The following is a 19,055-nucleotide window of genomic DNA, read 5'->3' as shown; positions in this document are numbered from 1 at the left end:
TGATATATTTGATTGGAGTAGCCTAACTTTATTGATATATATATTCTATTCAGTGGCTAGAAGATGAAAATGATTTGTAGACATTTCTTAAGATAGTTTTTATTTTTCAAAGAGGAGACCCATTAGACCCACACATGCAATTGAAATATATACAATTAAAAGCAACTGCTTAACAATGAACTGGCCTGGAGCATTTTTAAAGCAGACATGGTAAATTTGCACTTAGCAATCTTTCCCAGTTATGTGACATTTCAATGTTCTAAGATGAAATAGAGTGTCATCCAGGAGTAGTCTGTTATTCTCTTTGATCTCCTTTACTTTTGAGAGGAGTTTAAGGGGCATCTTGCATGACACTCAGTTCAATCACTAGATGGTACAGAGGGCTGATCCAGGAACCCAAAAAATTGATCAAAGTTTTTAAATACTCTTTGATCTGTGACACACAATTAAACCATTCATTAGATAATTTCAGTTTAGCAGGTTTGATACCTGTAATGCTTACATAAAGAAGGTGAACTGAAATATATATTTACTATGTGTATATGACACATGTATAGATGTTACATACTTTACAAGTATAACATTTAACCAACTGGTTTATTTTCTAAAAAGGTAATTAATGATTAATATGTCAATCATAATGCTTGTAATAACTGACAGTACCACAAACACAATATATTGCTTCTGGAATTCTGTGGAAAATTCAAAAAGGAAACTCACTTCAATAATCATGTGTTCAGTTCCACTATTTGGGGGTTTTGTGAGAATAGAATGGCAGTAAGTTCCAGTTCTGACAACAGTCTCATCCCGTCTATTCAGTAGTGAACTCTGCAAATAAAAAAATCATTGTCCAGAAATCATAAAATTATGACCAGAATATTAATGCATTTAATGAATTTCTAAATTTTAATGTAAGTAATTCATAAAATAGAGATATTAAGGTATTAAGAAACAGTCTGTCGGGGCTGGGGATTTAGCTCAGTGGTAGAGTGCTTACCTAGGAAGCGCAAGGCCCTGGGTTCGGTTCCCCAGCTCCGAAAAAAAAAAGAACCAAAAAAAAAAAAAGAAACAGTCTGTCATGTAGTTTACTGTCTATACATTGTACCAGCAATTTATTTGGTTTTCATTAATATTTATATATTTAACTTCTTCCTCTTACACACTTTTCTTCACTTTCAAAAGTTACACCAATGATGGAAGACTCTGAAAGGATTAAATTTATGAAGAATTAATTGATTTAATTATCACCGTTGTTAGCATCTCAGCATATATCCATAGCACATATTTATTCATTTTCCTATTTTCTTACAATAAGTACTGATATTTCCTTACCCTGACAATAGAGTTATAAATTTATAATTGAACATTAAAGTATATAGCTGCAAATGTTTATAATAGTTTTATAATGACATTGTCTCACAAAATAAACCATTTTAAGGTAAATTCTATGTAAACTCAAAGTCAACAAAACATAAAAATATTAATTAATGGCATGTATTGAAATAGTCATTGTATGACTAAGATAATATTTAATTTACTTAAATATATGCTTTAGAATATCTTTTTTATTTCAAATAATCAATCATGAAAGGTTAATAAATAACTGTGAAGGTTAAGCGTCAATTAAGAATAGGAAATACAAATACTGTATAATGCTTTTTCTTCTAAAGCACAATCATTGACATGAGTACAATCATTTTTCTTATTGGAAAGCAGCTGGAAGACAGTAAGGTACTTACAAGAGTTGCAAATTGTTCAGATGAGAATTGGTTGTGGTTATGAGTCATGTTAAGGGGAGAAAAAGAAAATCTGATCATTAAAAATGTTATGATGTGTTTATTTTAAACAAAGATATATTCTTTTGAAGTCCATCATTTTGGAGGTTTGTCTCTTTCTATAGTTTCTTGTTTTTGACATTGAGAAATGACAGTCACCAAAAGGGGAATGAATACACTTTTATTCCTGCCTTGATATGGGATAAACTTTTATCACTACAAATCTTTAAACCACTCTTCCTAGTATTTTTTCATCTTCTTGAAAGACTAGATATTTTTCATTCCTCCCTCTCACTACTTCTTTCTTCCTTCCTTCCTTCCTTCCTTCCTTCCTTCCTTCCTTCCTTCCTTCCTTTCTTTCTTCCTTTCTTTCTTTCTTTCTTTTTCCTTCCTTTCTTCCTTTCTTTCCTTTTCTCCTTTTTCCTTCTTTCCTTCTCACTCTCTCTCTCTCTCTCTCTCTCTCTCTCTCTCTCTCTCTCTCTCTCTCTCTCTCTCTGCCCTCTTTCCTTCATTCCTTTCTTCTGTTCCTTCCTCCTTGCCTCTTCACATGTTTTACTTCATCCCTGTGACAAATAGATAGTTAACTGCAATGCACATCCTTTACTGTGTTTACCAAAGTGTACTAAATGAATATGGCTATAGAATTACATGATCCTAAATTCAAAAACAGGAAATGAAATTCTTCCCCAAGCACATTTTAAGAGTTTACATCATAGTTATTATTATGTTTAATAAAGTAACAGAATATGTCAGTATCATTGGATTCTATGAAATTTCATGACTCAGTGCTATTGGTCCTGACCTTTTATCAGTAGTTGGGGCATCTTTTACCTATGAAACTGTATTTTCTGATATTTGAATCATGATGTTTTGTGTGTGAGTTTCTAGTGCAGTTCATGTATTAGTATGAAGTTTGAGGTACATAAAGGCTCTACATATAATTGGTCAGCAATATTATGGAGGGTTTCAGCTCTCCGGATGGCACTATTAAATGTTTCAGGAGTGGGTTCCCGCAGCTGTCCTCTTCCACAAGGCATGCAGGAATTGATGCAGCTTTCTCCCACATGAGTAAGCTTGACATTACCAGCATCAAGAGTGGGCCTGTTACATAGAAATAAAACTCATTTAGGATGGTGTGTTAATCTAAGTTCTCCTAGGTCCAGGAAAGTTGTATTTGGCCAAAATTTTGAGTATTTTTTGTGTTTTTGGCTCTCTTGTTTTTGTTGTTTTTGTTGCTGTTGCTGTTGTTGTTTGTGGTGGTGGTGGTGTGTTTTTTTTTTAATTTTCTATCTTCAGGACTACAGGACAGCCTATCAGAAATGGCACAAAAAGCCACTCTAAGTATTTTGGTAAATAATTGTAATTTTCTGAATAATAGTTTGCGGAACAGGTGATTGCATATTTTTGTATTTTTTCAAAAGTGTTTCTGAATTTTAAAAATGTGTGAAATTAACAGTAGTTCTGTAGATGTGTTTTAAGTCACTTATTAGATGGCTTAAGGTCTTTGGAATTGAAGCTCATTTTTTGTTAGCAAACTTTTGACAAATACAGTTTACCTCTAATGTCTTATTATTGGGTAACATAGAAGTTAGAAAAACTATCAGAACTCTTTATTCACAATCACAATCATGTTTCTTCTGCCTTGAAATAAGATTAACCAGATCCCCAGATTTTACACATTCCATATTTTCCAATTTCTAAAACATTGTCCATTTGAAATGTATTCGTTGCTGTATAAGGGATCCTATGCATTGGAACCTGCATTATGATTCCCATCACTTCTACTCATTGAATACCAGGAACATTCCCTTTCCTCAAGAGAGAAGATGAGATAACACAGACTCTCACTGAACACTGCAACATGTATCAAGTTAAGGATTATGGAAACAATACAATTGTCTCCTGAATCCTTGTATAGTTTCTTTCAAGAAAAATAATAAAAGATAATATAATGTCTATGCAGAATTTTACTCCTGTTAATATCTTTCATAACAGATAAAACATCAAAGATTTCAAAAAATAATTCCATTAAGATGAATTCACAGAACCATTGAACTGAATACTTTTACTAAGAGATGCACAGCAATGGGGGATAGGGGTTTACTTATGGAAGTGAGGTTGAGTCATTGGCAGCTCCATCACTGAGGTGTACCTAAGCAGGATGTATTTTGTCTCTGGAGATATTCTTCATGAGCATCCTACATTTAGTTAGTTTCCTATTCCTATATATTCCAGTGCATAACCCCAAGGGCATGCACAACCATGCAACAGCATGAAGTCACGTATAGAAACATTCATTCATCAATCATGTCTTTCTTTCTTCAAAGAATGCTAACTGTTATATTACATCATACTTAACATGTGTTTTGATGGTTTCTCTTTGCTTGTTCCTACATGTGGACCTTGTGCAAATTACTTCTGGAATCTCTGAAGCCATCTCAGGTGCCTGATTAAAGATGATCATGCCAGATCATGTGGAAATCATTGTTCATGATGACTTCCCATTCCTTAAAATCTTGCATTCTTTGCTCCATCTTTTTTCCTAATTTTTTGCTCACAGAGAAGTACTCTTCATTGAACGTTTGACCACCATACCACAGGATTAGTAAAATATCCATAGTCACTGCCTTCTGTGGAGTGTTTCTCTGTGTACTAACTAGACAATTGTAATAATCTGCATGCTTAAATTAGGTATTTTGAAATCAGTCTAAAATAAATGAGATATATGTATATATAAAATATAAAACTCAATTAACTTCTCTCTAGTCAATAGAACCTCTCAAAAATTACTGGACATTGGTTTAAAATAACAAATATATGTTGTTTTCTTGCAATTGCTCTTAATCATGTCAGAAGTTTTTAACTTGTACCAGTAACAATTGCACCATGATTTTCCTAATGAGTATATTTTAATACACTTACTGTTAATATTAGCACTTTTGCTATAGTACCACTGGTGAATATTCTTCAAAAGCCAGTGACACGGTGGCTTCCAGAATTTGGCATCTAGTCAAAATTGAGGGAGGTTCTAACTCAATGCCACCAGAATACCACCATATTGTTGAAATGGTGTGCTTGCTGTTTAAAAATGTAGGCAAATCAGTTCAGTCTAATATTGATACAAAAGGAAATACAGCTATAAGAATGTCCTGAGGGATTTCAAAATCTTACTACACCATATCCCTTGGGAAGATAATTCTTATATACAGGTAAATATCTCAGTGATTTAATTCAATAATCAAATTGTTCCCAGGAAACAGTTTTCCTATATGTGTGTATAATCTAACAGAATCTTTTTCATTTCTCCTTTTGTTAAATTATTTTATTTATTTACATTCCAAAAGTTACACACGTTCCCATATACCTGTCCCAGAGTTTATCCTTCCATCCCCCTTTCCCTTTGCTTCTGAGGGTGTGCTTTCCCACACACCTACCTCCCTACCTCATCACAGCTATCATCACACTACTTTGGAGCATCAAGTGTCTATAGGTTTAGGCACATCCTCTCCCATTCAGTCCAAACATGGTCTTCCTCTGCTACATATGTGCCATGGGCCATGGACTACCACATATGCTCATTGGTTGTTTGCTTAGACTCTGAGAGGTTATAGGGGTTCAAGTTAGTTGATAAAGTCATTCTTCCTTTGGAGTTGCTGTACACTTCTGTGTCTTCAATCCTCCCATTAACTCTTCGAAATGGGTCTATGACCTCAATCCAATAGTTGGATATAAATGTCTGCATCTGTCTCATTCAGATGCTGCTAGAGACTTTCAGAAGACATCAATGTATTATGCAAGCACAACATGGCATCAGCAACAGTGTCAGGTTTGATGCTCATGTATAGGATTGATCCCAAGTTGGGCAAGTCATTTGATGTCCTTTCCTTTAGTCTCCGCTCCATTCTTTTCCCAGCATTTCCCTTAGACTGGAACAATTCTTTATCAAATATTTTGAAGAAGAGTGGGTATCTCCATGCCTCAACCATGTGCCATGTCTTTCTACTGGAGGTGGTTTCTTTAGGTTCCATTTCCCTACTGTTGTGCATTTTACCTAAGGTCACTCCTATTGATTCCTGGGAGTCTCTCACATTCCAGGTCATTGGGACACTCTAGAAGTTCACACTGCTCCCCCCCACTCCCTATTGCTGCATAGCTATTCATTCTACTATCCCTCTGGGGTTCTCACCTGTCTCTTCCTATGTTTGTTCCTGCCTTCCCCCCATCCTTTTATCCTCTCCTACACAGGTGCCTTCCTCCTTCTGTCTCTTGTAATTATTTTGATCCTCCTCCAAAGTGAGGTCGAAGTATCCACACTTGGGCCTTATTTCTTTTTAAGGTTCATATGGACTATGTGTTGTATCATGGGTATTCTGTTCTTTTGGTGAATATGCATTTATCAGTGAGCATATATTTGCATGACTTTTTGGGGTCCGGTTTACCTTGCAGTGGTTAAGAGTACTGGCTGCTATTCCAGAAGCTGTGAGCTCAATTCCTAGCAAGCACATGGTCACTTACAACCATCTGTAATGGAATGTGATGCTCTCTTCTGGTGCATCTGAAGACACAGACAATATCATCACATATAGTCTAGACTCTCACAGATTCTTTGACCTGAATTTAGTATCATTTTAGATTTTTTCAGCAAATGAGTAAATGTGTAGAGTTTGGATTCATGAAATGGAAGCTTAACAGAAGTTCAGCACTTCTGTAGACCTACTGCTACCTGCTTCAAGGCACCAAGGTGATACTGCATTCACATGAATATTAGTCATAGATTAGCAAAGGTGTTAGACAGCATGAACAAGCCTCAAGGATATATGAGTTGTTTCTTCCAAAGCACAGACTGTGTTAAGTAGCACGTATGGGATCATTCCTTTTTTTTCAAGTTCGTAATCTAAAGACATCCCTCTGTACTGTTTAGGTTGCTCCTCTTTAAACTGACATATAATCAGTAAAAGGTAGCATCCTGCTATGGGCCAAGAAGGAGCAAGGCCCATTCAGTTCTGCCAAATATGTTGTCTGTTCACAAGTCTTCCAACTTTCAATAGCCTCTTGATTGGTCTTGTGCTCCCTAGTTCTTTATCTGTCAACATTGTTTTAAGAAAGCACTCTGGTTTGGACTAGTAGTTTCCTCCCCCAAAACTCCCCTATTCTCAACAATGGAAGCTTATCATAATTTCCATAACCGCAAACAGAACACTACAACTTAGATATGCAGATTTCACCCCATCTACACATCCACCCCCAAGGTTCTGTTCTACATCAGAGAATTATATACAGAATTCTCTATGAAGGGGAGTTATGTGCCTATTGCTAGGTCACTCCTAGCTGCATCATATTCATACTTCTTGATCTCATTTTTGCACTCTTGAATTTTTTCCCTGGTGGTTTTAGATAGCCGTGAATTCTAGTCTAGTTGAAAAACTGATGTAGACAGTTTCTTAAAGATTCCTTTAAGATGTCCTTGAGTCCTTTGCAAGGTCCAGGCAGAAAGGCAATATTAGTCAAAATCTGTTTATTTGAAAAGATGTACTGTCCATTTAAGTCATCACTCTCCTCCAGCAGGGAAATAAATGGAAAGTCCTGTCTTGTCTGCTACTCCATGGAGAACTATTATTCAATTACAGCCTTTCTGCTGCTCCTAAATATCACACCTTTGATCTGGTCAAAATTTCTGTTGGAAATTCTAGATTGGTCACAGTGAAAATTTTGCCACATTTGACTTCCCATGAGTCCAGTTTTCGTAGGTTTTCTTTTGTGTATGTGTGTGTGCATGCATGTGTGTGTATATGTGTTTGTGTTATTGTATTAGCACTTTTCATGGGATATTTAGATCATGTTCCAGTCACTTCTTTTATACAGAGCCCCTTCTACTTCAAGTGCAATTTTATGCTGAATTGTGACTTCCAAGAAGATAATATACAACCTGTGTATTAAAAGATTTTAAGACCAGACTGTAATCTCTTCTAAAAAAGTGAATGTGTTTTTCAGAAATGCAGGAGTTGAGATCTAAAACTACCTGATAAAAGTCAAAGGGCTTATACTTGACATACCTAAATAGGTGGCTTCTATTTAACTTTTAGCTTAGGCAAAATGATAATTCTTTCATCAAAATTACATAACTATACATACTGCTTTGTTAAAAATTGGATCCTCTAAAATCATCCTGTGTGTTTGTATGATTATTTCTTTTTCTAAATTTGTGTACTAATTTTTCTGCTATGTATTTTTACTGTAGAATTTGTAAACTTTATAATGTAGCTGTTATAAACGTATTTTCTCCTGCCAGTGCTCTTTCTCTGTCACTGTCTCTCCCTCTCACACATAGGAATACAATTTTCCCTAACATTAAAATAACACAAATTGTTAAATTACATAGTAACATTACATTGTGAGCTATATGTGATCTTTACTAAAAGAGGCTGAACCTAAATAGCCACTGTGTTTTTCTGAGGCAGCATAACACATTTAAGTGGATGATATACATTTTAAAATGGAATATGTAAGTGATTAATCTGTAGTTTGCTGAAATGAAAAGTACACATTATTTTTTTAAACTGATTTTTCTAGTCATAGGGTCAGTTGATCACAATTCCTTTCCCTTGTAAGTTCTGTCACCTGCATTCCAAGTGATAACTTTTTGCAGGATCGTTTGCATTTTTCATAGGAATTTCTATTTTCTTTCAGTAGGTACTCAGGGAACCTGACCCATTTAAAGTGCATAATAATATTGGTAGTTGCAAATGACATAAATAATTTTCACTCACTGATACAAATGTACAAATAATTCAAGTTATTCACTAATATATTTTCTTTGATTTTTTATATAATTTTAGAATATTTAAAAATGCCCATATTTCTGACTCCAGAGGAAAACACCTAAAGCCATCTGGGACCCTGGTGCACGGGGGCTCCAGGAAAAGGCAGCGCAGGCCCTCCTGGTTGCCGCCCTCATGGAGAGCTCTAAAGCATCAAACCACGAGCAAACTTGAGCTGTGGGACCACAGGTAAGACCAACTTTTCTGCTCCAAGAGACCTGAATGGTGGTCTCAGGACACACAAAGGCAAAATTCCTCTAGGACCAGACACTTCCGATTTTTAGCTGGAGCCCCAACTTTGTTGATCCCTGCTCACAGCTCACTGCTCCCAAACACCTTGGGAGAGAGAGCTCACCAACCAGACAGGTGGGCACTCCTGAGACTGCAGAGCAGGAGAAACCACCAATACTGCCCACCCCTGCCCACATCCCTGGCCCAAGAGGAAACTTTATATGGCCTCTGGGAACCGGAAGATAGGGGCACTGGAGCGGCAGGTACCCCGCAGTCCAGACACTGCCCAGACCTGAAGGGACACAGTCAACAGTTCTCTGAACCCATATCCCTTGGGAGGTAAAGCTAAACCTTCAGAGGGGCTGACACGCCTGGGAAGCCAGAAGAGACTACACTCTGCCCACATTTCTGACTCCAGAGGAAAAAACATAATGCCACCTGAGACCGTGGTGCACAGGTGCACCCGGAAAAGGTGGAGCAGGCCCTCCTTGTTGCTGCTCTCACAGAGAGCTCAAAAGCAGTCCCCCACGAGCAACTTGGCCCTCTGGAGCACTGGTAAGACCAACTCTTCCTCTCCAAGCGACCTGCCTGGTGGACTCAGGACACAGCCCCATAGGAACAGCTTAAGACCAGTAGACAGAAAAGACTATATGCCCTAAAGCAGAACACTCTGTTCCCATAACTGGCTGAAAGAAAACAGGTCTACAGCACTCCTGACACACAGGACTATAGGATGGTCTAGCCACTGTCAGAAATAGCAGAACAAGGTAACACCAGAGACAACGTGATGGCAAGAGGCAAGCCCAGGAAACCAAGCAACAAAAACCAAGACTACATGGCATCTTCGGAGCCCAATTCTCCCACCAAAGCAAAGACTAAATATCCAAACACAACAGAAAAGCAAGATCTAGATTTAAAATCGTATTTGATCATGATGCTGTAGGACTTCAAGAAAGACATAAAGAACTCTCTTAGAAAAACGCAGGAAAACATAAATAAACAAGTAGAAGCCTATAGAGAGGAATCACAAAAATCGCTGAAAGAATTCCAGAAAAACATAATCAAACAGGTGAAGGAATTAAAAATGGAAATCGAGGCAATAAAGAAAGCACAAAGGGAGACAACCCTGAAAATAGAAAACCAAAGGAAGAGACAAGGAGCCATAGATACAAAAATCACCAACAGAATACAAGAGATAGAAGAGAGAATCTCAGGAGCAGAAGATTCCATAGAAATCATCGACTCAACTGTCAAAGATAATGTAAAACGGAAAGAGCTACTGGTCCAAAACATACAGGAAATCCAGGACTCAATGAGAAGATCAAACCTAAGGGTAATAGGTAGAGAAAAGAGTGAAGACTTGCAGCTCAAAGGACCAGTAAATATCTTCAATAAATTAATAGTAAAACTTCCCTAACCTAAAGAAAGAGATGCCCATAAACATACAAGAAACCTACAGAACTCCAAATAGATTGGACCAGAAAAGAAACTTCTCCTGTCACATAATAGTCAAAATACCAAATGCACAAAATAAAGAAAGAATATTAAAAGCAGTAAGGAAAATGTCAACTAACATATAAAGGCAGAACTATCAGAATCACACCAGACTTCTCACCAGAGACTATGAAAGCCAGAAGATCCTGGACAGATGTTATACAGACCCTAAGAGAACACAAATGCCAGGCCCGCTTACTGTATCCTGCAAAACTCTCAATTAACATAGATGGAGAAACCAAGATATTCCACGACAAAATCAAATTTACACAATATCTTTCTACAAATCCAGCACTACAAAGGATAATAAATGGTAAAGCCCAACATAAGGAGGCAAGCTACACCCTAGAGAAAGCAAGAAACTAATCGTCTTGGCAACAAAACAAAGAGAAGAAAAGCACACAAACATAATCTCACAACCAAATATGAATATAACAGGAAGCAATAATCACTATTCCTTAATATCTCTCAACATCAATGGTCTCAACTCCCCAATAAAAAGACATAGATTAACAAACTGGATACACAAAGAGAACGCTGCATTCTGCTGACTACAGAAAACACACGTCAGGGACAAACAAAGACACTACCTCAGAATGAAAGACTGGAAAACAACATACCAAGCAAATGGTCTGAAGAAGCAAGTAGGAGTAGCCATTCTTATATCTAATAAAATCGATTTTCAACTAAAAGTCATCAAAAAGGATGAGGAAAGTCACTTCATATTCATCAAAGGAAAAATCCTCTTAGATGAACTCTCAATCCTAAATATCTATGTTCCAAATATAAGGGCACCTACATACATAAAAGAAACCTTCCTAAAGCTCAAAGCACACCTTGCACCTCACACAATAATAGTAGGAGATTTCAACACCCCACTTTCATCAATGGACAGATCATGGAATCAGAAATTAAACAGAGACATAGACAGACTAAGAGAATCATGGACCAAATGGACTTAACAGATAATTATAGAACATTCTATCCTAAAGCAAAAGGATACACATTCTTCTCACCACCTCCTGGTACTTTCCCCAAAATTGACCATATAATTGGTTATAAAACAGGCCTCAACAGATACAGAAAGATAGAAATAATCCCATGGGTCCTATCAGACCACCACGGACTAAAGCTTGTCTTCAATAACAATAAGGGAAGAACGCCCACGTATACATGGAAGTTGCACAATGCTCTACTCAATGATAACCTTGTCAGGGAAAAAATAAAAAAAGATATTAAAGACTTCTTAGAATTTAATGAAAATGAAGGTACAACATACCCAAATTTATGGGACACAATGAAAACTGTGCTAAGAGGAAAACTCATAGCTCTGAATGCCTGAAGAAAGAAAGAAACAGGAGAGAGCAGCTTAACAGCATACCTAAAAGCTCTAGAACAAAAAAAAGCAAATACACCCAGGAGGAGTAGAAGGCAGGAAACAATCAAACTCAGAGCTGAAATCAACCAAGTAGAAACAAAAAGGACCATAGAAAGAATCAACAGAACCAAAAGTTGGTTCTTTGAGAAAATCAACAAGATAGATAAACCCTTAGGCAGACCAATGAAAGGACACAGAGAGTGTGTCCAAATTAACAAAATCAGAAATGAAAAGGGAGACATAACTACAGATTCAGAGGAAATTCAAGAAATCATCAGATCCTACTACAAAAGCCTATATTCAACAAAACTTGAATATCTTCAGGAAATAGACAATTTCCTAGACAGATACCAGGTACCAAAGTTAAATTAGGAACAGATAAACCATTTAAACAACCCCATAACTCCTAAGGAAATAGAAGCAGTCATTAAAGTTCTCCCAACCAAAAAGAGCCCAGGTCCAGAGGGGGTTCAGTGCAGAATTCTATCAGACCTTCATAGAAGACATCATACCAAAACTATCCAAACTATTCCACAAAATTGAAACAGATGGAGCACTATCGAATTCCTTCTATGAAGTCACAAAGACCCAACAAAGAAAGAGAACTTGAGACCAATTTCCCTTATGAATATCGACACAAAAATACTCAATAAAATTCTGGTAAACCAAATCCAAGAGCACATCAAAACCATGATCCAGCACGATTAAGTAGGCTACATCCCAGGCATGCAGGGATGGTTTATTATACGGAAAACTGTCAACATAATCCATTATATAAACAAACTGAAGGAACAAAGCCACAGGATCATTTCATTAGATGCTGAGAAAGCATTTGACAAAATTCAACACCCCTTCATAATAAAAGTCCTGGAAGAATAGGAATTCAAAGCCCATACCTAAACATAGTAAAAGCCATAGACAGCAAACCAGTCGCTAACATTAAACTAAATGGAGAGAAGCTTGAAGCAATCCCACTAAAATCAGGGACTATACAAGGCTGCCCACTCTTTCCCTACTTATTCAATATAATTCTTTTTTTTCTTTTTTTTTTTATTAACTTGAGTATTTCTTATATACATTTCGAGTGTTATTCCCTTTCCCGGTTTCCGGGCAAACATCCCCCTCCCCCCTCCCCTTCCTTATGGGTGTTCCCCTCCCAACCCTCCCCCCATTGCCACCCTCCCCCCATAGACTAGTTCACTGGGGGTTCAGTCTTAGCAGGACCCAGGGCTTCCCCTTCCACTGGTGCTCTTACTAGGATATTCATTGCTACCTATGGGGTCAGAGTCCAGGGTCAGTCCATGTATAGTCTTTAGGTAGTGGCTTAGTCCCTGGAAGCTCTGGTTGCTTGGCATTGTTGTACTTTTGGGGTCTCGAGCCCCTTCATGCTCTTCCAGTTCTTTCTCTGATTCCTTCAATAGGGGACCTATTCTCAGTTCAGTGGTTTGCTGCTGGCATTCGCCTCTATATTTGCTGTATTCTGGCTGTGTCTCTCAGGAGCGATCTACATCCGGCTCCTGTCGGTCTGCACTTCTTTGCTTCATCCATCTTGTCTAATTGGGTGGCTGTATATGTATGGGCCACATGTGGGGCAGGCTCTGCATGGGTGTTCCTTCAGTCTCTGTTTTAATCTTTGCCTCTCCCTTCCCTGCCAAGGGTATTCTTTTTCCTCATTTAAAGAAGGAGTGAAGCATTCACATTTTGATCATCCGTCTTGAGTTTCGTTTGTTCTAGGGATCTAGGGTAATTCAAGCATTTGGGCTAATAGCCACTTATCAATGAGTGCATACCATGTATGTCTTTCTGTGATTGGGTTAGTTCACTCAGGATGATATTTTCCAGTTCCAACCATTTGCCTACGAATTTCATAAACTCGTTGTTTTTGATAGCTGAGTAATATTCCATTGTGTAGATGTACCACATTTTCTGTATCCATTCCTCTGTTGAAGGGCATCTGGGTTCTTTCCATTTTCTGGCTATTATAAATAAGGCTGCGATGAACATAGTGGAGCACGTGTCTCTTTTATATGTTGAGGCATCTTTTGGGTATATGCCCAAGAGAGGTATAGCTGGATCCTCAGGCAGTTCAATGTCCAATTTTCTGAGGAACCTCCAGACTGATTTCCAGAATGGTTTTACCAGTCTGCAATCCCACCAACAATGGAGGAGTGTTCCTCTTTCTCCACATCCTCGCCAGCATCTGCTGTCACCTGAGTTTTTGATCTTAGCCAATCGCACTGGTGTGAGGTGAAATCTCAGTGTTGTTTTGATTTGCATTTCCCTTATGACTAAAGATGTTGAACATTTCTTAAAGTTCTAGCCAGAGCAATCAGACAACAAAAGGAGATCAAGGAGATACAGATTGGAAACGAAGAACTCAAAATATCACTATTTTCAGATGATATGATAGTATATTTTCCTGATCCCAAAGGTTCCACCAGAGAACTAATAAAGCAGATAAACAACTTCAGCAAAGTGGCTGTGTATTAATTTAACTCAAATATATCAGTACCCTTCCTCTACACAAAACAGAACCAAGCTGAGAAAGAAATTAGGGAAACGACACCTTTTAAAATAGTCCCAAATAATATAAAATACCCTGGTGTGACTTCAACCAAGCAAGGAAAAGATCTGTACAATAAGAACTTCAAGCTTGTGAAGAAAGAATTTGAAGAAGATCTTAGAAGACAGAAAGATCTCCCATGCTCATGGGCTGGCATGATTAATATAGTAAAAATGGCCATTTTACCAAAAGCAATCTACAGATTCAGTGCAATCCCCATCAAAATACCAATCCAATTCTTCAGAGAGTTAGACAGAACAATTTGCAAATTCATCTGGAATAACAAAAAACCCAGGATAGCTAAAACTATCCTCAACAATAAAAGAACTTCTGGGGGAAATCACTATTCCTGAACTCAAGCAGTATTACAGAGCAATAGTGATAAAAACTGCATGGTATTGCTCCAGAGAGAGGCAGATAGACCAGTGGAATAGAATTGAAGACCCAGAAATGAACCCCCACACCTATGGTCACTTGTTTTTGACAAAGGAGCCAAAACAATCCAATGGAAAAAAGGTAGCATTTTCAGCAAATGGTCCTGGTTCAACTGGAGGTCAACATGTAGAAGAATTCAGATTGGTCCATGCCTATAACAATGGACAAAGCTTAAGTCCATGTGGATCAAGGACCTCCACATAAAACCAGATACACTCAAACTAATAGAAGAAAAATTGAGGAAGCATCTCAAACACATGGGCATTGGAGAAAATTTCCTGAACAAAACATCAATGGCTTATGCTCTAAGATCAAGAATCAACAAATGGGATCTCATAAAACTGAAAATCTTCTGTAAAGTAAAGGACGCTGTTGTTAGGACAAAACAGCAACCAACAGATTGGGAAAAGATCTTTATCAATTCTACAAAAGACAGAGGATTATTTCCAAAATATACAAAGAACTCAAGAAGTTAGACCACAGGGAGACAAATAACCCTATTAAGACATGGAATTCAGAGCTAAATAAAGAATTCACAGCAGAGGAATGCCGAATGGCTGAGCGCACGTAAAGAAATGTTCAACATCTTTAGTCATAAGGGAAATGCAAATCAAAACAACCCTGAGATTTCACCTCACAGCAGTGAGAATGGCTAAGATCAAAAACTCAGGTGACAGCAAATGCTGGCGAGGATGTGGAGAAAGAGGACACTCCTCCATTGTTGGTGGGATTGCAGACTGGTACAAACATTCTGGAAATCAGTTTGGAGGTTCCTCAGAAAATTGGACATTGAACTACCTGAGGACCCAGCTATAGCTCCCTTGGGCATATACCCAAAAGGTGCCCCAACAGATAACAAAGATATGTGCTCCACTATGTTCATCACAGCCTTATTTATAATAGCCAGATGCTGGAAAGAACCCAGATGCCCTTCAACAGAGGAATGGATACAGAAAATGTGGTACATCTACACAATGGAATATTACTCAGCTATCAAAAACAATGACTGTATGAAATTCATAGGAAAACGGGTGGAACTGGCAAATATCATCCTGAGTGAGGTAACCCAATCACAGAAAAACACACATGGTATGCCCTCATTGATAAGTGTCTATTATCCCAAATGCTTGAATTACCCTAGTTGCACAGAGAATATGAAACTCAAGAAGCATGACCAAAATGTGAATGCTTCACTCCTTCTTTAAAAGGGATACAAGATTACCCTTGGCAGGGAATAGGGAGGCAAGGATTAAAAGAGAGGCAGAAGGAACACCCATTCAGAGCCTGCCCCACATGTGGCCCATACACATACAGCCAACCAATTAGACAGGATGGATGAAGCAAAGAAGTGCAGGCTGATAGGACCAGATGTAGATCTCTCCTGAGAGACACAGCCAGAATACAGCAAATACATAGGCGAATGCCAGCAGCAAACCACTGAACTAAGAACGGGACCCCCGTTGAAGGAATCAGAGAAAGGACTGGAAGAGCTTGAAGGGGCTCGAGACCCCATATGAACAACAATGCCAACCAACCAGAGCTTCCAGGGACTAAGCCACTACCTAAAGACTATACATGGACTGACCCTGGACTCTGACCTCATAGGTAGCATTGAATAGCCTAGTAAGCGCACCTATGGAAGGGGAAGCCCTTGGTCCTGCCAAGACTGAACCCCCAGTGAAGGTGATTGTTGGGGGAAGGACGGTATTGGGGGAAGGATGGGGAGGGGAACACCCATATGAAGGGGAGGGGGAGGAGTTAGGGGCATGTTGTCCCAGAAACTGGGAAGTCGAATAACAATCGAAATGTAAATAAATACTGAAGTTAACAAAGATAAAAAAATTAAAAAATTACAATGGAAGAAAAGCATTTATTAATGTCATTTCCTGAATTCAACATGATCTTTTGTCCCGAGCCTTTATCATAGATGCACTTTTCTTGAATATGCATCTGAAAAACATTGACATGGTCTTCCCTATAATACCAATATCAGCATAAAAGCTTCCCTCAAAGAGCTGGTGTGCCAGGAGCACTCTCCTCTTAAGCCCACAGCCCACAGGAGAGACTCCACTTTCTCTCCACTGACTGTCAAAAGAGAGACACTCCAGTATCACACAGTGAGTGGGAACTGCAGGACAGCCTAGACAGGATGCTTCCAGTCACCAACTTCTTCCAGAGCACGGACTGTCCCACAGCTCTCAGACCCCAAAGGTGCCGGGAGAGAGTTGATCTGTCAGGAACACTCTTAACCCAAATAATACAGGCCACAGGCTCACAGTCTCATATGCTCATAAATTCCTTGGCCCAAAAGAGAGGCAAGCTCAAGTGAGAGACAGTGAGACCAACAAACATTAGACATAACCAGTTGGTAAGAGGCAAGCACAGGGTCCTAAGCAACAGAAGCCAAGACTACTAGGAATGATCAAAACCCAGTTGTCCCACCACAGCAAATACTGAATATCCCAAAACACCTGAAAATCAAGATTTGACTGTAAAATCATTTCTCATGATGAAGATATAGGACTTAGGAAGGAAATAAAATAATCCCCTTAAATAAATACAAGATGACAGAGGTAAACAAGTAGAAGCCCTGAAAGAGGAAACACAAAAACCCCTTAAACAATTACAGAAAAACACAAACAGGGGAAGGAATTTCATGAAACCATCCAGGATCTACATATGGAAATAGAAACAATTATAAAGAAATCAAAAAGAGACATCCCTGGAGATAGAAAACCTTGGAAAGAGATCAGGAGTCATAGATGCAAGCATCACCAACAAAATACAATAGATAGAAGAGAGAATTTCAGGGCCAGAAGATACCATAGAAAACATTGACACAACCATCAAAGAAGTGTAAAACACAAAAGCTCCTAGTCCAAAACATACAGGATATCCAGAGCACAATGAGAAGAGCAAACCTAAGAATGACAGTCATAGAAGAGAGTGAAGATTTCCAACTTAAAGTCCAGTAAATACCTTCAACAAAATTATAGAAGAAAACTTCCCTAACCTAAAGAAAGATATTCCCATAAACCTACAAGAAGCCTACCAAACTCAAAATAGTTTGAACCAAAAAAAAAAAAAAGAAAGAAAGTCCTCCCTCCACATAATAGTCAAAACACCAAATGTACAAAACAAAGAAAGGGTATTAAAAGCAGTAAATGAAAAATGTCAGATAACATATAAAGGCAGACCTAACAGAATCACACAAGACTTCTCAAACAGAGATGATGAAAGTCAGAAAATCCTGGGAAGATGTCATACAGACCCTAAAACAGCACAAATGACAGTCCAGGCTACTATATCCAGCAAAAATCACCATTAACATAGATGAATATGAAGCCCAAGAAGAAGGAAAACCAAAATTTGGATGTTTCATTCCTTCTTAGAAGGGAGAGCAAAATATTCTTGGAAGGAAATACAGGGACAAAGAGTGGAGCAGGGACTGAATAAAGGTCATCCAGAGACTGCTCCTCCTCGTCATCCATCCCATGTGTAGCAACCTACAACAATCACTATTGCTGAAGCCAAAAAGTGCTTGATTAAAGGAGCCAGATATGAATGTCTCCTGAGAGGCTCTCCCACAGCCCTACTGACATAGATGAGGATGGTTGCAGCTAACCATTGGACAGAACATGAGGACCTCAATGAAGGAGTTAGAGAAAAGACTTTAGGGACAAAAGAGGTTTGCAACTTTAGAGGAAGAATTAAAATATCAACCAACCAAACCCCACTAGAGCTCCCAGGGACTAAACCACCAACTAAGGAGTACACATAGAAAGACCCAAGACACCAGCCACATATGTGGCAGAGGATGCTATTGTCCAGAATTAATGAAAAGAAAAGCCCTTGGTCCTATGAAGACTTGTATCGCCAGTGTAGGCTAATGCCATCTGGTTGAGATTGTGGTGGGTGTGTAGGAATGGGAGCATCCTCATAGAAGCAGGGGACGGAGATGGGGGTATGGGAGAGGGGGGAAAGGGAATATCATTTGAAATGTAAATACATCCAAGAAAAATAAAATTATTTAAAAATAACACATCAGTGGGATTTACTATAGTGTTTTCATCCTCCATTGTATGTTTGCTAAGTAGATCATATGTGAATCCCTTCTCTAATCTATTATAATTCATAAGTTGATGCCTGTTATTTTATGATAATGATCAAAAAAGTAAGAAAGGATCTGAATAAGCCTTACAAAGTAAAATGTATAGAGGATGCTGAAACAGGAACATGTTAAAGGGTGAATATTTTTATATATTATTGGGAGCTTGAGGCATATAATTAAGAGTGATCCTACAGTGCCTTTCAAACAGATCATGTCAGGTGTACAAAAATTTGTATCCTTTCAAAGGCCT

General features: G+C 38.2%; 1 pseudogene; it reads right to left on the bottom strand.

Annotated features, from left to right (window-relative positions):
* Positions 1-222: 222 nt before the first annotated feature.
* Prl8a9-ps1 (prolactin family 8, subfamily A, member 9, pseudogene 1) lies at positions 223-3,914 on the bottom strand (annotated as a pseudogene).
* Between the last annotated feature and the right edge of the window lie 15,141 nt (positions 3,915-19,055).

Source organism: Rattus norvegicus, chromosome 17, assembly GCF_021556685.1.
Source record: "Rattus norvegicus strain SHRSP/BbbUtx chromosome 17, alternate assembly SHRSP_T2T, whole genome shotgun sequence".
Lineage (NCBI taxonomy): Eukaryota > Metazoa > Chordata > Mammalia > Rodentia > Muridae > Rattus > Rattus norvegicus.
This window is presented reverse-complemented; position numbering and strand designations above follow the sequence as displayed.